Raw genomic sequence first — 20190 nt, forward strand, 5'->3', positions numbered from 1 at the left:
AAACAATTTATTTTATACAAATTTATTGTTTGATTCGACATTATTAAAGCAGGGGTAATCGAATACTGATTTGATCTGATTATATGTTTTTAGAATTTATACTAGTTTAAAAAAATTAAACCAGTTAATTGCATTTATAACAGTTATTTTTCTCATATTTCGTCAGCAAGTTAGCAATTCATAAACTCATTTTTTTCTAGTGTATCATTTTTATACCAGTTTATCGTTGAATACGCTTTTCTAGAAGTTCGATACGAGTTCACTACATTTATACCAGTTTCCTGTTTGATATGCTTTTCTAGAAATTTTTTTTATAATTTAATTACATTTATACCAGTTTCTTATTTGTTTCGCCACTCTAAATTTAAGAATATTGAAGACAATTTTTAACTGAGTATAAATCTCTATATATTATACTTTATACCAGTAATTTGTGATATTCGTTTTTAACAAGGTTAAGCGTACTTGACAGCTGTTCTATCGGATTTATACCAGTTGTTGTCTGATTCGCATATCTCTAAGCTTTTGTGAATCTAGCAGAGATTTGCATATTTTTTATCTCATGATACACTTCCAAGAGAGCACCACAGTTAATTTTCTTCTTGGGATTCGTTTAATACTTATATGTATGTACATATGTATAAACCACGTGATCATGCATGTCAACAGCAACGAACCGTAATAAATGAAAACACTTGTTTAAATAAGAGTAGAATTTCTTTATATCTATATAGCCATATGCATTGAAGTGTATATGTATAATCGCATTTATATACTTGTATATAAATCTAGTACATACAAAATTTGAGTTGTTTATCAGTAAACGATCATAATTTATATAATTCTTCAATTTCAAGTTCAAATTTTGTGCTGTGAAGATTGAGTGACTTCAAAATGAGAGGGAGGTATCATAAGCTCCCAAGAATTTCAAAATTTCCTATGCAATATTTTATCAGTTCTCCCAGTAGAGGTGATGAAAGAGACAGTATTACTTCGTTGAGCTAGAAAAGGTAGACATAAAGCGCTGATGGCTTTATATCTCACTTTTTCACGAATCTATATTTCATGGTAGGCTGAATATATAACTCTGATTGAATTTTTTTAATACAGTATTTTTAATCCTTCAATGTTGCCTACTTTAGAATCGAGTTTCGAAAATAATTTAAACACATTACGATTATATTGCAAATGGAAAAGCTTCCATATATAACTCGATTATGAATCGCCTATCATAAAATGTATTAAGTACGCCCACAAATATTTCTTAAATTGAAATGCAGAACACGACTTCAAGTAAGAGTCAAAACAACTGATATCCAAAAATGATGTGACGATGCATATAATTTGTCAAAAAAGGGGATGAACAATGCAAATGCAACAAAATGCTGTGGAGTAAAGAGAAATGACACACCCCAATGATGACAGCTCAAACCGAAAAATCAATTAAAAAATACAGTATTGATTAATAGAGCGCCGATAACAGCTTAAAAATATTCAGAGCACATCGACGAGAAGTCACATTAATAATTTAAATTTGATTTACGCTGTTTTGGGAGATATGGAGAAATCATAAATGGTATCTGTAAATCATGTGTGTGCCCTGTAGGAAATATAGGACTTGGGAAATTTATTAATTTAATACCGGCTCTATATCGACATTCCACAGAAGCGAAGCCACCATCAGCGCTAGCAAATCGCACAAATTAGTGCATGGCAGCCGCTATTTGTTGGGCATGCGCGAAGTGTTTAACATGACTGAAGTACCCACACACACATATATATATACATACATATGAATGAATATATATCCGCGTATCTCTGATCTATCTATGCGCATATGCTTGTGACCGGCATTGCTGACTGAAACGACCTAGTCACAAGTGCTTCTCAATCAGAATTTTAATTATTATTTTCAATTATCGAAATGTGCGCGCCCGCTTTGTGGGGCCAAGTGGCAAAGACGCCAGATTCAAGCATCGCAACTACGTCAGCAATCTGAATGAATATGCGCCGGTTCTGTGCGCGCTAACAAAGGCACACACACAGTGTGTATGGAACTGAATATTACTAGCGTAGCATTTCATTCCCCCCAACACACCGCATTATAGTGTGTGCGCTGTGAAGCCACTGCCAAACTCATATTACACATTTTGCAGGGCTCATTGATTTCGTTTATGACCGCCATTTGGAATGCGATTTTAATCGCATGTACCTCATGGACGACTACAAGGCATATGGTTTGTTTTAATTAGATTTTTAATGAAATACACACTTCAACATTCTGTTTTCATAGAAAATTTGTCCGCAATCAATTGGAAAAAATATGCATTGTGGAACAGAGGTTTATATATACATATGTATAGTAACTGTGCCACTAAACTGCGTCATATATGTACAGCAATATCACATAGCTCTGTGGCTTCCACAGCTTCACTCGCTTGCATTTGTGGTGCAGTGAAAAATGGGCGTCCGATTTCCCGTTTTGCATTATTTTTCTTAACTAGAAAGAGTCAATGCACGATCTACTTTTAAATAAAGATTGATAGACGGGTATCGTTAAGGGAGGTCAGCGTAATTCGAGACCTGTATATTTAACTGACTTATGAAAAAATATTTAAAATGCTTGGAATTAGACGATAAGTACTCCCTTTAGAATATAGTCATGTAATCTCTTACTTATTGAAAAAGCCTTTATATCGAGCTCAATCGAACCATCAACTGGTATAAAGACATCATAATGGCATAATCTAGAGAGCAGCGCACAAACATAACCAGTAAATTTTCAATCTGTAGGCATTTATTGAATAATTGGAGAGTTTAGCAGTTGAAAAGTTGTACGGTATAAATAGCCTGAGCTACATTTACATTCAAAATAACGTTTCATTGACGTCATTCGCTCTGATTGATATGCTGCATATAGCGGAATTACTCATCGAATGGGTCGGAAATGGAACTGCTATCGAGGGCAGAGTTTTTTATGTTTGTGGCTTTTAAGGGAGCGTTGTTCCTATTAACTTGAACTTAAGACTTATTTATCATAAAGAAGAACTATTTTTGCTTGATATAAATGAAACAAATGGAAGATTTCGAAATATAAATTTTTAATGAATCTAATTTTTATTATTGCTTGGTTGGTTGAAAATGTCCCAAATCAGTGGATTTGCTTAGAAACTTGTTTTTCCATCCCATTGGGAGCCAAGAAATATAACTCTGCATTAAACCGAATTTGAAAGTGAAATCTGCGATGACTCATATAATATTACTAAGTTATCTTTTGAAAAGTAGCAGCTAAAAGCCTATATATCATCAATATTACCCAAAAGTAACTTTTTGTTATCCCTGTATCCTAGTTTTCCAAGAACTGAGGTATTCTTTTAGTATCTATTACTTCTAACAACCCTTGAGGAAGCTAAAGTGTCTAGGGAAGCTTAGGAGAATTGTGTTTCCAGCTCCCCTGGGCGTGCCAGTTCGTCGACCTTTTCATTTTCTTATATTCCTAAATGACTGAGTACTCTGATGATATTTGCCTGGTTAGCTATTGAGAGTTTAGTTATTACTTGCATAACTTAACGCAGAGTGACTTAGCATTGGACGCTACTGGTAGTAATAATTGTTGCTTAGTTTTTTATGGACTGGCTGGTTAGAGCCGAAGCCCATTTGGCACCTTCTGTTATGCGCACAATTGCGGCCTGAAGACTGAATTGTAATCATTCAGTTGCAAGCTAGCTTTTGTGTATGGATTACCACAGAAGAAGCTTGTCCTGTTCCTATTCCACCCTTTGATCCGACGGTGCTATAAGGATAAATATGTAGATATCACCTTTGGAATTGTCGATCACAGAACCACTGATTAAATCTTATCTACTGGGGAATGAAACCATTATGCTTAATTCCATATGGCTACCTTTTTCTCGGTCGCTTTGTCGAGTTTTTTAACTAGATCGAGGTGACTGTTGTTGTTGTAGCGACAGAAAACGTTCTTGAAGTAATATTGAGGCATGGTATTGAGTTGATAGTTCTTGGCTGGATAAAAATCCGAGTACATCTCGGTTACTTAAACCCGGCTGTCGAGAGAACGAGCTGGTCATATATTTTTCCAAATACTTTATTACTATGTTAGTTCCCCAGCGGGCAGAGGGTAGAATTTGCCGTCGGTAAGGTACTCCTGCATACTCTGTCAGAAATAGTGCTATAATATTCAACATGAAATAGTAGTATAGACTATGAATGAAAAAACATTTCTAATGAAAATACATTTAAAGTTCAAACTCATTCGTTGAGTTTGTTGAGTGCTCAACTGGTCGTAGCATAAGGTCTCAGCGAAACTTAAGTCTGGTCGGGGAACAGTTAGCCCTTTGAGTTCGCTCCAATCTGCTCATTGGTTTTGGCCTTTGGGGAGATTCGTGGTGGCTGTGCTTTAAACCCAAAGGCAGGTAGAATTGAAAAATTGAATTCACTGAAGAGTCGCACTGCGGCCGGAGCCACAACACCTCAGAGGTTTTAGATCGGCCTCGTACCCGACCAAGGTGGAAAAGGTGTCCCTTCCACCTGACCGATTGAAACCAAAAAATATGTGCAAAAAGCATTTATTATTTGGCGCTGATCAACAGTGTGTTTCTAAAGCATCGTGATGTTAGGCCGTCGACGGCAGGTACTCACGTAAATCACAACGATTTTTGTATGCCAATATTAAATACCAATTTATTAAACCGGAATCGAGTTTTAAGAATTTCGGTTAATATAAAAGTAATGAGCCAGCCTTGACTTTAAAAAATGGCTCGACGCTTAGCTGGCGCGGGAAAGCAAATAATCACCAACCAAGTTATGCTGACAAAAATCAAATTAGTTCGGGTTTCTGCAACGAAACTTGCCACTACGATAAATTTCTATGACAAATAGGGTTTAGTTAAAGGGTGAAATATTAAAAGAATTGGTTATCAGAATATCTATAAAAAGCCGAGTTTCTGGAAAGAGTATTGAATATTCACTAGTGAGGACTGGAATGAAAGTTTTACAAAAGGAAACAGTCAAGACTATTATGCTTGACACATATAGAAATGCTCTCCATCAATCAGCTTTGTTACAGCAATCATGGACATGTTACATAACTAGGCAATCGGCCAACTGACACTCGTATGTACAGCTAAGCCTCAGCTCGTACATTTAAGCCCGTTCGTGCCCGAGAGATCGCATGTCATTGGCGTAGTCCGACGTATCTCTGTCATAAACGTACTAATTTTCCGCCAGATGATTGATTTCAACGCATACATATCGCTAACTTTGCGCCGAGCGAAATTCGAGCTGGCGCATTATAATTGCCACCTATTGTTGCTGCAATGCAATTGACACAGCTCGGCTCCCCTACTGCAAGCGGCTGGTGTTACAAATTGTTTTTCCAACTTGTCTTCCAGTTTTTGTTTTTGCGTTTTTGATGCAAAATGCACTTTGATTAGGAAGCGAGAGCGCAAATGAGCTGCAACGAGGCGGCAGTAGCAGCAACAACAACAAACAATGAACAACAAAATTGGCATTTAGGCGCTACAAGAGTATATAAGTAGATGCTTGTGTGTGTGTGTTTACGTATACATATATGTATATTTGTGTATGTGTGTTTGTAGCACAACTCGCCGCGCTGCAACTGGTGATGCTGTGCGCATTCCAGCGCCGCTGTGAATCAAAACAAAAACAGAAACAGCTGATCGAGTTGCAAACAGGTTTGGCGATTGCTGACGCGCTACTCTCGATGCTCCGACGTTGTGTTAAAAGAAAAAGATGAAATCAAATGAATTTATAAGAAAATAACAAACATTTGAGGCGAGTTTTTTGCGTTGTTGCGATTTTTACATATTTAAGCAGCTGTATGCTTGTTGTTGTACATTGTATGTATGTATGTGTGTGCGTGTGTGTATTTCGAGTAGCAACGCAATTATTTGACGCTGAAATTGATGATGTTTTTGACTTCAGCGGATTTTTGATACGATATTTTCTCAGTTTTTATTTCATTTCATGCCATTTCACTTCATTTATTTTCAAATAGCAGACACTGAGCGCGCGGTGTGTCGGGGGAGAGCTCGCGAGTATGCGAGGCTTCAAACGAGTTACATGCATTAGCAAATTGATGCTTCGTTCGTACGATTGAACTGCCACAACGGCGGCGACGTTGGAATATTAAGTGATTGACTGTTGACTCGTAAGTCGAGGTCGCAAGGTGTGCAAATGAACGTTAAGTAGAATTTGAATTTATTTATTGTTTGTGTATTATTATTTTAGAGGTTGTCGTCTTGTCGAGGGGTAAAGCGTGTCTAGAGCCCCGAATAAAAGGCATAACTGCCACAATTTATGCTTGAAATGGAAAATAAGAATTAAATTTCTGCTTCTTTTATACTTGATTAAATTTATATTTGAATAAAGACTAAAAATTTCATTACATATGAAAGCAAAATGACAAAAGTTGGGCAAATATTCGAAATATTTTCTTTTCCGGAGAGCCTCTAGTTCGAAGATGTTTCTCGGAACTTATAATATACGGGAAAAAAGAAAAAAAGTGGGAACTTAGTCTGCGTAAGACTTGCCAATAAAGTAAAAACATCTTTTGATTTAAATATTTCGTTCTCAAAATGGCGGACTTGTGGAAAAGACTGGCCTTTTTTTAATCGAAAAAATATGCAGTTTAATAAGTTTATAAAAAATCAATAAAAGCAGAGAACACATGGAATGTAAAGCAAATTCGCCTCTGCGCGTTGCTTCCACGCTAAATGAGCCGCGGTCTTCGTAGCCTTGTTGAACACCAACGGACCATCAAACTCTGACCAAGATGACAAATTCTTAGAATGACATTTATAAGCTTGGTTGGATGGTAAGAATTCTGGTTTAATGCTGCCACCTTAGTATATAGGGATGATACTCTACAGAAATGGATGGTCGGTTAATGCCAAAGGATGTTGCTGTCCCGTTAAAATCCCGGCATACCTCAAAGTACGTTTCCCTCTCGTCATCACTAAGTTGATGCAAAAGGTGCAAACTGCGCAGTTGACCCTGAATGCACTGCATCATATGGGCGTGTGTCAACCCTCGCTTGGGCCTTCACGCTGAGACAACCTTAAGTCCACGAAAGGTGACTACTTCTCCGGTGGGTATATAGCGGCTTTGAGTGGGGACCCTTAAAGTATGGAAACTAAAATTAGCACGAAAAATGAAGTAGGACGCAAGAAATAAGTAAGAATGGACCTCATCGAAAGCAGACGAAGGCTTCGGCCGGACGAACATTACCAGAGAAACGGAACCGTCCTCTGGTAAAGGCAATATAAGAACTTGGGTAACCCCCGAAATGGGCGGCAATGTGTTGGGAGTTGGTAGAAACCCACCAAGAGGTAATGAAAGCTGGATGACCACGTGAGGCGGAATCGTCAGTACCAGTAGGGGAACCTCTGTTAGGATCCTGTGGGTCCGGGTGTCTCAGCAATTGCTAAGGATTCCAGAAGAAATATCGTGACGACAGCCAAAAAGCAGAAATCTGATTGTGGCTTAGCAGCAAAGATCAAAGAGTATCACGATGTTGGACAAAAAGCTGAACAGCATGCTAGCACATTTAAAAGGGCTAGGAGAGTATTGAATGGAGGGGATGAAAATCGGGTGGGATCGAATGTTAAGGGGGAAACCTCCCTCGACAATAGGCAACGTACAGGAGCGGCAGCAACATTAAGCTATCAGGCTCCGCCGAATTCGGGGTATTTGGTTTTCCCATTGATGAGTGAAATCTGACGTTATATGTCAGTCTGTAAGAAGGTGGTCAGCTGAAGACCCGTGCCACCTTCCAGGTGCAAGAGTGTCGGATGACACCATGGCCTCCACAAGCTGATAAAGTATGCTGAAGAACGATTGGAATCCATCGGGAGGCAGCTAGACTAGAGGCGGTGGCTAAGTGGATCTACTACTATTCCTTTAAGCACATGTCTGGCTCTCAGATATACCCTCGCTCCCTATGAAAATTGAGGAGAAGTTGCGATACTGCAATCCTTCTATTGGATCTCGCTACTGGAGAGGAAACAAAGGCTGGAAATACTGAAGAAATATATCGACAAAAGCTGATTTTCCTAAATTAAGGAGTCCCTTGGTCTACTTAGCGACATTAAGGGGCTATAAGCAGTGATCAAGAATGTGGTTCGGCGGATCCTGCCAAAAGACACCAGAGTGGATGACTTATATCTTCCAGAAGTAAAAGCAGAGAAGCTATGCGATATCTAAACAGACATGGAAACCTTCCTCCATACAAGGTAAGTGCTGAAGGCAGATCGTTGACAGGCGGAATTGTTTTCAGACTAGAACAGCACTTTAAAAAGGCGGTGGTATTGATGTTGGTGCGGAATTCATTACATACTTATGCAGTGGTGCGAAACTATTAAACTGATTTATAATTGAAATCTATGATATATTTTCGTATAAAGTAGGCCAGTTTTAAAAAAAAATTTAAGTATTATCTTTAGTTCGTTGTTTGAATGTTTGCGATACTGCCAGTAGAAAAAAGTTATAAGAATATAATATTTCATTAGACATGTTGATGGTATTGCTCGCCACTATATATATGTATACAGCTATATAAGGTAAATAAACTGCCATACACACATATATAATATATTGATAAGTACATGTGCATTTGGAATTTTCTCCGAACTTTTAATACGCTTTGCATTTGTTCGTGCTTTGCATACATATATATTGATATACACCTAAATACATACATACAAATATCTGAATCTACATATGCAAGTGGAAAAGTCGTAATTAGCATACCAAATCGCTTCTAGAACGCTGGCAAACAAAGCTCAAAGGTACTTATATAAATGTAGTACACAGGTATTTAACACATACACATGCACATAGCTTGTGTGTTGATGAGCACAATTACCGCTGTACGCAAAACAATAGATTTGTGGCCGCGAACGCGCCGTGAATACCCAAGTCACATTGCCGTGCTCATTTCAATGTGCATTTAAAGTGTCACTTCAATTTCCATATTGTCTAGTTCGATACAACGCACTTGCGCGCTACACAGCGCGAAGCTCCTACTGTTTTGTGCTCCTTTGGGGGAAAAAAATGCTAATATCACTTATACGTGTATACATGTGAGTGTGTGTGTAGGTAGATAGCATGCGAAATTATCACCGGCGGGTTAATGTATGCACAGTGCCGTGCATAAATTAGGCATATCACATGCCAACACAGTCCACCGGTTTATATGCCTTGGCGCTGTTAAAAAAACTAGATTAGTTACTATATTGAAAAATATGCGCAAATATTTCTAGATATGTATGTGTGTTACACTAGAGCGTCACCGTAGATGCGACGCTGGGTAGTTCAATGTTTAACTAGCGCCGGTTGGCACAACGCAGTGAATCAGCAGCAGCAGCAGCAAGTGAGCTTCAGTGTCAGCAACGGCATTGTGAGCATCGCTGCCATAAAATATCTGCTTAAAAACATACATACATACATACAAATAAGCTATCATCGATGGCCACTTAAAGTGGATATTCGCATTTCGTCAATTCGCATTTTTCAAGAGTCATCGCTGAGGTATGCTTGCACACACAGCTAAACATATACATGTACACATATGCATATAAGTATGTGTAGAAATTTGTTTGTGTGCCAGTGTAGGTATGCATTTAGGTATATTTGTGTGTTTGCTGGCATTTTTATTGGCGCTGATGCTGTGCTTTTGTTGCTGTTGTTCACGCTTTTGCTTTCGATCGATGAATCGATTCGATATAAAATTGCTTTTAATTGAGTTGCCAATCGAAAAAAGTTCATTTAGCTTATTGTTTTCTACTATTTTGTAGTTTATCATGGACAAACTGTGCATTGAAGCGCAAAGTTTGTCGCTGACATGCATGGAGTACACACAATTGTATATACATATATGTATGTATATTCGTTGATTTAGATATTAATAGATATTTATTAGAACAAGCACTAGACAAGGAAGTAATCGAAAAATATTTTGAAAAATTTAAAAAAAATATTTATTTTTTCAATATAAAAATAAAAACAAATTAGAAAAAATTAATAATAACAAAACTAAATATTAAAAAAAAAAATGACTAAGAAAAATTAAAAAAACTAAAATTTGAAAATGGCTAAAAAAAATTATATGTTATAAAAAAAATTTAAAAAAAATAGAAATTAAAATAATAAAAATATTAAACAAAAATAAATAAGAAAATTAAAAAAGAAAATATTAATAAAATAACAAAAAATTTAAAAATAAATATTTAAATAATAAAAAATAAAAATATTTAAAAAGTTATAAAAAGTAAAATTTCAAAAATTAAAAAATTAAACAAATTAAAAAAATTAAAAATGTAAATTATAAAAAAATTAAATTAATAAATATACTAAAATAATAAAAAAAATATATATAAAAAAAATTTATATTAAAAAAAGTTAAAAATATTAAAAAATATTAAAATAAAAAAAAAAAAAAAATTAAAAAAAATTAAAAAATTTAAAAATAAAAAAACTAAAATTTAAAAAAATAACAGATAATTAAAAAAATATAAAATAGTAATTCAAAAAATAAAGATTTGGAAATTATTAAAATATTTAAAAATTATAAAAAAATTAAAAAAGAAATTAAAATACTAAACAAAATTTTTTAACAAAATTAAAAAAAAATATTTTAAATGAAATAAAATACATAATTAAAATAATTAGAAAAATTTTAAAAATAATCATTAGCGGCAAGCTCGGAAAAAATAAAAAAAAATTATATACAAAAATTAAAATTGATTAAAAAATATTTAATATATGTATGTATGTATGTACATATGTAAAATTGGATAAAACCACAAAACCGCAACGACACAATCGAAAAATAATTAAAAAATAAAAAAAGTTTATGAAAAAATTTAAACACAATTTTAAAAATTATCAAAAAAATGCAAACATTTTGTAAAAAACATATTAATAATAAAAAATTAAAAAAAAAATTAATTACCAAAAAAAATTAATAATTAAAAAATTGAAATTTGAAAAATACTATAAAATGGTTAAAAAATTATAGGAAAAGAAATTAAAATAATTAAAATACTAAACAATAATATAAAAAATCTTAAGAAAACAATTTAAAATGAAAAAAAAATATTCAGAAAGAGTTATCAACACATTAAATTAAAATAAAAAAAATAAAAGGAAAAGTTTAATTATCAAAAAAATAAGAATTTAAAAAATTAAAACTAGAAAAATCATAAAAAAAGTAAAACACGAAATTAAAATATTTAAAAAACTAAACAAAAATATATGAAATAAAATTTAAGAAAAAAATTTAAAACGAAAAAAATGTTCAAAAAGAATTATTACCACCAAGGTCACCGAAAAATTGTTTAAAAGAAAAATAATAAAAAATTTCATATATGTACATATGTATGTTCGTTAAAGAAAAAAATAATAATTATATGCAAATTTTGGATAAAACCCCAAAACAACAACAACACAAACAAAATAACGCAAAAAAGCCAATTATTTGAGCAGTCGCTTCGCCTACGCCATTGACAAAACTCCACAGATAATGATGAGAATTATATACACAGCGTTAGTTAGCTCATTGTATGCACCAATTGTTGTATTTTTTTTCTACAGAAAGTCGCACAAAAACTTCAGCAAAAAATTAGACACACGACAACGCAAAGTACGCGGGCGCAGCGCGTTCATCACGAGTGCGACACAACAACTTGCACATAAATATGTCACAGCAACATTGTTGCATTACTATTGCCACAACACACTGCCGCAATATTGCACAATAAATTGAAAATTATTTTCAAAATAAATTAAAAATTAATTTAAGTAAACCAACACTTTTCGTTGAGAATTCGAACTTTGCTATGCGCTTAATTCAATCAAACGCTGAACGCATCCGCACTTCTAATAAAAACAGAGCGCAACGCGTTACAAAAACAATGCAGCAAACTGTAGAACAGCACATCCGACACGAATTCGAATTGAAATCTATAACGTACCGCCGTCAAGTACCGTCACTGATGGCGCACTTACATCGATTGCGCATCGAAACCGATCGAACGTAGAAACCTGCAATATCCATACGACCATACAAGCTTGCCTAACGACAAACAGACATACAAACATACATATATACCAATGTATATATGGAATATACATATTGTATATATATGTATGTAAGTACGTGTTATACAAATATTCCCCACTGGTATTCACTTATGCCGGTGGTTGTTGGCTTTTGTATTGTCGGCGTTTGTTATTTACTTTGTTTTGGCGCTGTCGTTGCTTGATTGATGTCGCTGGAGCGCAACGTTAACGACTACGTATGGCGCTGTTTTGCTGCGCTCTGGCAATGCCGCTCGCCGTAATTGATCAATGAACAGTGCACGAAGAGAGCGAGAGCGCATACGAATACTGTCGCAGGTTGATCACATGAATGTTGTGTGGTGGTTGCCAGATGGCAAAAATATTGTAATTAATAGTTTTTGATGGCAGTAATAACGGTTAATACATACCAAAATGCTTTAGAGTGAAAATACTTAAATGTTAGGTATAAAGTGTGGACTAACTTAGTTATTTTTGCATTGCGGGAACCATCACTATCACATGGCTATAATTTCAACTAAATAGTACTCTCTATTTCTGTTGCCAGAGTTAAAAAATACTGAACACTTTCAGGGTGTTTGACAATTTTAAGTCGTAGAAAAATATACTTCAAAGAGGTTATTTTGTGATATTGTAATTTTCTTTTGGATGTCTGAACCATAACCGTTCTTTATGAGGTCTTTCGTGAATTCACGATCATTATTAAGATTGTCTGAGAGATTGTGATGTTTACATGATGAATTTTCTTGTTAAAACTGAGACTCACTTTTGAAGTCATCGACTGCCTCGAAGTCGATTTTTTGACCTCATAACCATATATTTCGAATTTTCACAAGTTCTGATCCCTTTTGGGAAATCATTATCTTTATTATGGTTATTTCAGAGATTCTGCAGAATCTTAGACTTACTTTGGTGGTATACTTCGCTGCATATGCCCCTGTACTTATCTAATGTTGAGGCGGCGATTTCTTACTTTTATTTTCTTCAGAACTTTGGAGGACACTTGGAGCTTTCAGGAAAACTATCAACCTCCCCCACCAGGGGCGTGGCAATAGTGTACAAAAAAAATTTTTTTTTTTTTCAACCTTCGGCGGCCTCTAACGGCCATGGTATTTGAGCTAGGTGGGTCAAGCAATTCAAGTCAATTGCATCGGTTAGCGGAAAATAGCAGCCATATCACTTTAATGAAGTATCCGCATACTCTCTTGTCTTCTTGCTTTTACAAATAAATTTCTTTGACAAAAGAGCAGACGCGAGCACAGAAATGATGCAAAGAAGACAGCTTATTTGCTTATTATATGTAAAAGTAGTAAATATACATACAAAAAATAATTCTAACATCTTCCATTTTCCTTTATTAATTATATTGATGTGATTTTTTGTACTTTCAATTAAAAATCGCAAGCTACTATTTCAATAAATTTAATTTTTTTAACCACTTCCGATAATGCTCTTAGCCAATTTCTCAGTTAAAAAGGTTTGACTTTCGAATTATGTGGCAACTTCATCTGCATGCTCTTTATGCAAATAAAGTATGCTCTCACATTGTCTCTCTTAAATTTTGTAAACTTGACTCTTCGATCAGCTGCTTGTTGTGGGAGTGTGTAGTGAAGAGTTAACACACAGATGATTACATATACATACATATGTATATATACGTCATTGTGTTTATTAAAATATAAGTATGAATATGCTATATGTTTCAAGAGATGACACACGTGCGCTATTGCTGTTGTTGGTGTACGTAGGTGAATGTATACATAGATATATGAACTGCAATCAAGTGCTGATATCACTCAATTCACTTTTGTTTAAGATGTTTTGTTTTAAGCTATTAGGGTGGGACTAAATAAGTGAATGTTAAGTCCAGTTTTATATGCATATGTAAATCGTATAGAATAATACCAGCTGGAGCTATTAACAAGTTTTAGCGCACACTTGTGTTTTAGAAGCTCTTTTTTATACTAATATATACCATTGACCGGAGTTTGTAAATTCCTTAAGACAGTTCAGAAGGAAAGCTAAAGGAAAAATTGTATCTTCTTGAAAATTATGCTCATAAGATAGTCGAAATAGTCGAAATATTCGAATATTCACATTGAATATGTCCAAACTAGCTGCGACCACATGGCAACGTCAAGGAAGCTCCTCTAGCAGTCTTAAGAGTGTTGATTTGGCTGACTGGAATTCGAAAGAAAAAAACCTCTCAGGATACCTTAGGAATTTTTACAATGGAAAATATGGCACATAAGTAGGACAAACTTTGTTCTTATTAAAGCATATATTAAATAATTGATAAACAAAATTTATTCATATAAGTCCAAGGGATTCAAGGCAGGACTTTCAGAAGGTCCATCATTTGCAGCTATAAAAGCAGGAATGTTGGTTTTTAGTCACTGCTAAGTAGTGTGCTGGCTATTGCTGGAAGATCCAATGTTCTCCATTAAAATAATATTACTTATCTCACGTCTTTTAAAGCATTCTGCTGGTACAATTTAGCACCTTTTATCTTTAACTTCTTTTCGCAGAAGTGAAGACGACCAACGCCCTTATTGGAGACACCTTACCTAACTACCGGAATTGGGAATGTCTTAAACCACAACCTGGCGGATTTTGAGAAAGGTTTTCGAGCCAGTAGCCGTATAAAATTGTTCCGTAAACGTCGTTAATTTACCGATTTTGACTTGGAAGAACTAAAAACGATAATGATTTTTTAAGAAAATCATCTTCACCGATAAAACTCACTCTGATCTCAGTGGTGCGGTAAATAGACAAATCTGTTGATTCTGGTGCGAAAAAAATCCACAAATTATTCATTAACAACCATTACATTCACCAAAGAGAGTTTGACAGTTTGGTGTGGTTTGTGGTCTGTTGGATGGACTGATCGGTCCGTACTTTATTTCAAAATAAAGCTAGATATACTGTTCCTGGACTATTTCTTCCTCGTTTTAAACGTTGATAAATGTTTTTGTTCCATCTCAAGAACTATCTCTAGACTTTTCTCATTTCGAAAAGCGACAAAAAATTTTCTCACTTAAAGATAGTTGTATCAACCTTAAAAAAAACTCCATATTATTGTCTTTCTGAAGAACACGAAGTGCATTCGGCGATTTTTACGATGAGTGAAATTATTTAAGGGATCAGTTGGGTAACCTGGCCTGTTTTTTTGACATTTGTTTTCATGGAAATTTTTATTCTACAATAGAACTTTTTTCACATATAATGAGGCGTAGCGTGGAGTGGAGTTAACAAATTTTTTCGGAATTGTTTGATCTGTCGGAGAAAGGGCTGATTACCCTACTGACCCCTTAATAAAGAAGTTTCATTAAATTTCGTGTGCGGAATGAAATTTCTGATGCCGAAACGTTCCGAATATAGAAAAAGGTCTTCGGTGATGTTAGTTTGTCACGAACAAGTGTTTTTGTTTGGAACAAACAAGAGGTTCGAGAACGCGTTGATGACGAACCATGTCCAGGACGACCATCAACACTACTGATGATAAACATGTTAATAAAATAAAAAATTAGTGCTTGAGAAACGACGATTAATAGTCAGCGGTCTTACTGGCATTGTTAAAATATCAGAAAGCTCAGTGAAAACCATTTTGGAAGATCATTTGGTAGTAAGAAAAGTGGAAACACGATTGGTTCCAAAATCAGTAAATTTAAAAAAAAAAAAACAGTGGCGCGTTAACGTCTATGAAACAATATTTTCCAGCTACCAGCTTGTCATGAAACTTATTATTATTGGCGATGAGTCTTAGATTGATGCTTACGCCCTCGACAGAGGATCCATCGGCCGAATATCGTGGCAAAGATGAGCCGAAGCCGAGAAAGTCACATCAAAGCAGTTCAAAAATGAAGGTCATGTTGAGAGTTTTCTTCGATAATCGAGGTGTGGTGTACTCCGAATTCCTTTCGACTGGCTAAACTGTCAACAGGGAATACTATTTAAGTGTTAAGCGTCGCTTGCGCTCTGCTATAGTAAAAAGAGACCGCAATTATTGGAGAACACATCTTGGTTTTTGCACCACGATAATGCACCGTCGCATACTGCATTTATTCTTCGTGAGTATTTCGCAGAACTCGCAACCACCGTGCTCGCCTGACATAGCTCCGCGTGACTTCTGTCTATTCAGAAAGCACAAAAGACCGCTCAGGTGAAACCGTTTTGAGTCAATTTGAAGCCAATAAAAGTGAAACGCGCATTTGAATGCTGTTACGGAAACTGACTTGACTCCGAGGATTTGAAAAAACGTTGACACAAATGTACTTATTTAGGCCAAGATGGATTTACTTTGAGGTGAGATTTAGAAGAGTAAATTAAGAACTTTAAATTTATGAACAAAGTCTTACTATTTTTTGCCCAGAGTAGTATATAAGCAAGCACTATCTACCACGTAGATATGTATATGATCTCATTTCTTCTAAGTTGGTTTTATTAATTATCCGCACTTAATTTACACTAAAATAGCTTTATATGAATTACAACCACCGAACATATGAAAATCACTTATGTTCGACACACAAATGCGCCCACACATACAAAGTGCATATATTCGGAAATTTGTACGAATTTACCCATATGAATATGATGCTTGTGTGCACAGCAAAGATTTGTTAGAGCCAGCACGTCCCGAAAGGCGTCTTCAAATTGCTCATAATTAATTGCCCCCTAACAGAGAACAAATGTTTGCATGCCTCTAATGATTTGCAAGCACCGTTCTTCATTCCCCATTGCCGGCGCAAACGGTGCGCCAGCATAATTTGGCACGCGAACCGACACGAGCGCAAGGACGCGGCGCGGCGCGCAGGCAGGCTGGCGATGCTGGCGCGATAGCGGCAAAATTTAAGTGGCGAAGCCGTTATTTAGTGATTGATTTAATGCGCCGACAATTGTTGATTTAAAATTTAATAAAGTCATTCATTAAACATGGCAGCAGGAACTAATTAGCGGGAAAAATAAATAAATATGCTTACAGCGCGCAACACACACATGCACACACGCGAATGAGCGCGCACTGAAACACACATTCAAATATATGCGTGTGTGAATGCGTAAATGTATGTATAAGTGCATGCGAGTTATATACATATATATATATATAAATAATTTACAAACATACTTATTATATACTTACACATAATTACTTAAATATAAACATACATATATGTACATGCACCGCTAGACGAAACACCAATAAAATGTAATACAAAATAATGCAACAACAAATAATAAAGACACTTGCTTGACAACAACATGTGCAGCAACAATGCATTCATTGGCGATCAGGACAACCGCCAAATCACCTGACAAATGTTTGTAGGTAATGTTGTTGTTGTCATAGCAGTGATGAACAAACTAAAGAGCGACCGTTAAATGGTCCGATTAAGCAAACAACAAATTGTAAGGATAGCGGATATAAAATATTTTACTAATTACTATAAATAGGCTTAGCACTTAGAAATGATTGGGAATTGTAGTTTCGGATGTCAAAGAATAAAGACATATTATTCTTACTCGTGGACTTTAATTTTTTTTTTAACTGGCGCAGTCGGTTACTGCTATAGCCTAAAAGTGTTGAAAACGAAGGTGTTTAAAATTTATACCGCAGAAACAACGCAGGCAATAAAAAGTTAATTTTATAAAAAATTTAAACAATTAAAGAAATAAAAAGTGTTGAAAACAAAGGCATATTTTTTGCTGCAGAAACAACACAGACAGTGAACATTTATTAAATAAAAAAAAGAAAAATATAAGAAACTGTGCGAGTGCAAAAACTTTGAATAAATTAAATTCACATTATAAAGTTTATAAAACTAATGAATCAACCGAAATACTTTTTACCACGGTGAACCTTAAACAAAGTGAAGGCAAAAAGTTTTTGAGCAATTATATTGCTCTTGAAAGTATTGTGAACTCTGAAAGTAGTGACTTCTTGGTTTTTGAATCAAATAAAAAAGTTAAAAAAAATTTAAAATCTACAAAAACTTTTTACAACGTAGTACAAAAATAAATAATTTAACAATGGCTGATGAAAATTTGCCAGATAACGCTACCATGGCTCAATGCCTTAGTGCGATCACAAGGCTTTTGGCCCAATCAGCGGCGCAGCAATCAACATCCTTAAGAAATAAAATTGAAAGGGATTTAAAATATTTACCCCCTTTCAATGGTGAATCGAAAATGCTACCTGCATTTATTAACTCAGTTGATCGAGTTATGCTGGATTATGAGTCGCAGAAAGAATTAACTTTTCAAATTGTGTTCGACTTGAAAATACAAGGAGATGCCAAAAATTATTTGCAACTGGACAGACCAGCAGACTGGGATACTTGCAAGAAGAAGTTGAAGCAGCACTTCAAATCATCAAAGGACCAGATGCAGTTAACTAGGGATATAACGTTACTTAGAGTAAGTTCTATTTTAGATTTAAGCAAAACAGTGAAAGCCATTATAAATGAAATAACTGAATTTTGTGCATTTGATGATAATGGTGTAACGATGAGGGAGATTTTTTCCGGAATGTTAATCCAAAGGATTAAACAGTTAGCTTCTGGAACTTTTGCATATGCAATTAGAAATATGATTAGTTTAGCCAGTACTGAGGCTACCATTCATGAATTCATAGGAATGGATGAAGGAAATTTAAATACTTTTTTTTTAATAAAGAATAATTCAAAAAACTATTCAAGCAATAAATTTCAAATTAACAGCGAACAAAGCTATCAACAAAATAATACAAGTAGTTTTAGGGATCAAAATAGTATCAGCAGACCTTCTAGCCAAAATGTAGTTACTAATAATAACCTTCGTAGGGGTAATAGCGGAAATTTTACCAATCAAGCTTCATTTTCATTTTCTAATCAATTAAATAGTCAAAGGCCAAATCCTGGCAGTTCCAATAGACGTAATAATAATAGCTATAATAATACACAGCAAACCAGGCAATCAGTTATTCCAATGGAAGTAGATACAGTAAGTCATACTGAAGAAGAAAGAAACGATACAGAAGAAATTTTTTTTTTTTAAATTAGCCTCGGATTTTACAAAAATATATATAAAAATTACTTTATTTAATAAACAATGGATAGCACTAGTAGACACAGGATCAACTTTAAGCATACTTAAGGAAAGCAGTTTTAATAAATTTGATTTACCTAAAATTAATGAAAAAGAAAAAACTATATTAAATACAATTAATGGCGTGGTCAGTAATCCTAGTAAAAAGGTAATTACACCATGTCCAAATGAGTTTAGTGCTCCACAAAATGCTAGAATGAAATGGATAATGTTGCAATTTAATAAACCATTTGATTTAATACTAGGTATGGATTGGATAGTAAAAAATGTAAAAAGTATAGATGTAGAAAATTTCGAAATTAAATTAGGTAATAATATATGTCTTCCTTTTTTATCAAAAATAATGCAAAATTATGGAGAAGTTATGGAAATTAGTGAAGACCCAACTATAGATTTAAGTCACTTGAATAACCAAGAAAAACAAGTAATTAATAAACTTTTGAAAAAATTTAGTAAATTAATATATAGAGAAGGTGATAGTTTAACTAATACAAATTCAATTGTTCATGAAATAAGGACTATTAGTAATCAACAAATTAACTCAAGAGTTTATAGATTACCACCAAAACACGAAGAGGAAGTTAGGAAACAAATTAATGAAATGGAAACACAAGGGATCATAAGGAAGAGCAGAAGCAAGTACAGCTCTCCTATTATAGTTGTACCAAAAAAGAAAGATAAGTCTGGTATTCAAAAGTATAGAATTGTAGTGGATTATAGGAGGCTAAATCAACTTACTATTGATGATAAGTATCCTTTGCCTAATATCGACAGTATTTTAGATAAATTAGGTAAAGCGCAATACTTCAGCACATTGGATTTAGCTAAGGGTTACCACCAGATATTAATGGCAGAAAAGGATATTGAGAAAACAGCATTTGTAGCACCATCTGGATTGTATGAGTATGTTAGAATGCCATTTGGACTCAAAAACGCCCCTGCGACGTTTCAGAGATTAATTAATGAAGTTCTGAGAGAATATAT

At 34.6% G+C, this 20190-nt stretch overlaps 1 protein-coding gene across 7 annotated transcripts in view; it reads right to left on the bottom strand.

Annotated features, from left to right (window-relative positions):
* Positions 1 to 20190, bottom strand: part of LOC105223796 (CUGBP Elav-like family member 1) — a 202682-nt gene that overhangs the window by 97900 nt on the left and 84592 nt on the right. For 2 of the 7 annotated variants that reach the window (XM_029549250.2, XM_029549251.2), the window contains exon 1: positions 11852 to 12993. The exons of the other annotated variants lie outside the window; for them this stretch is intronic. The gene's annotated coding sequence lies outside the window, so the exon portion shown is untranslated. Of the gene's footprint in view, positions 1 to 11851; positions 12994 to 20190 lie in introns of those variants that run through there. 7 annotated transcript variants of the gene reach the window in all.

The sequence above is a fragment of the Bactrocera dorsalis genome, chromosome 1 (assembly GCF_023373825.1).
Source record: "Bactrocera dorsalis isolate Fly_Bdor chromosome 1, ASM2337382v1, whole genome shotgun sequence".
Classification (NCBI taxonomy): domain Eukaryota; kingdom Metazoa; phylum Arthropoda; class Insecta; order Diptera; family Tephritidae; genus Bactrocera; species Bactrocera dorsalis.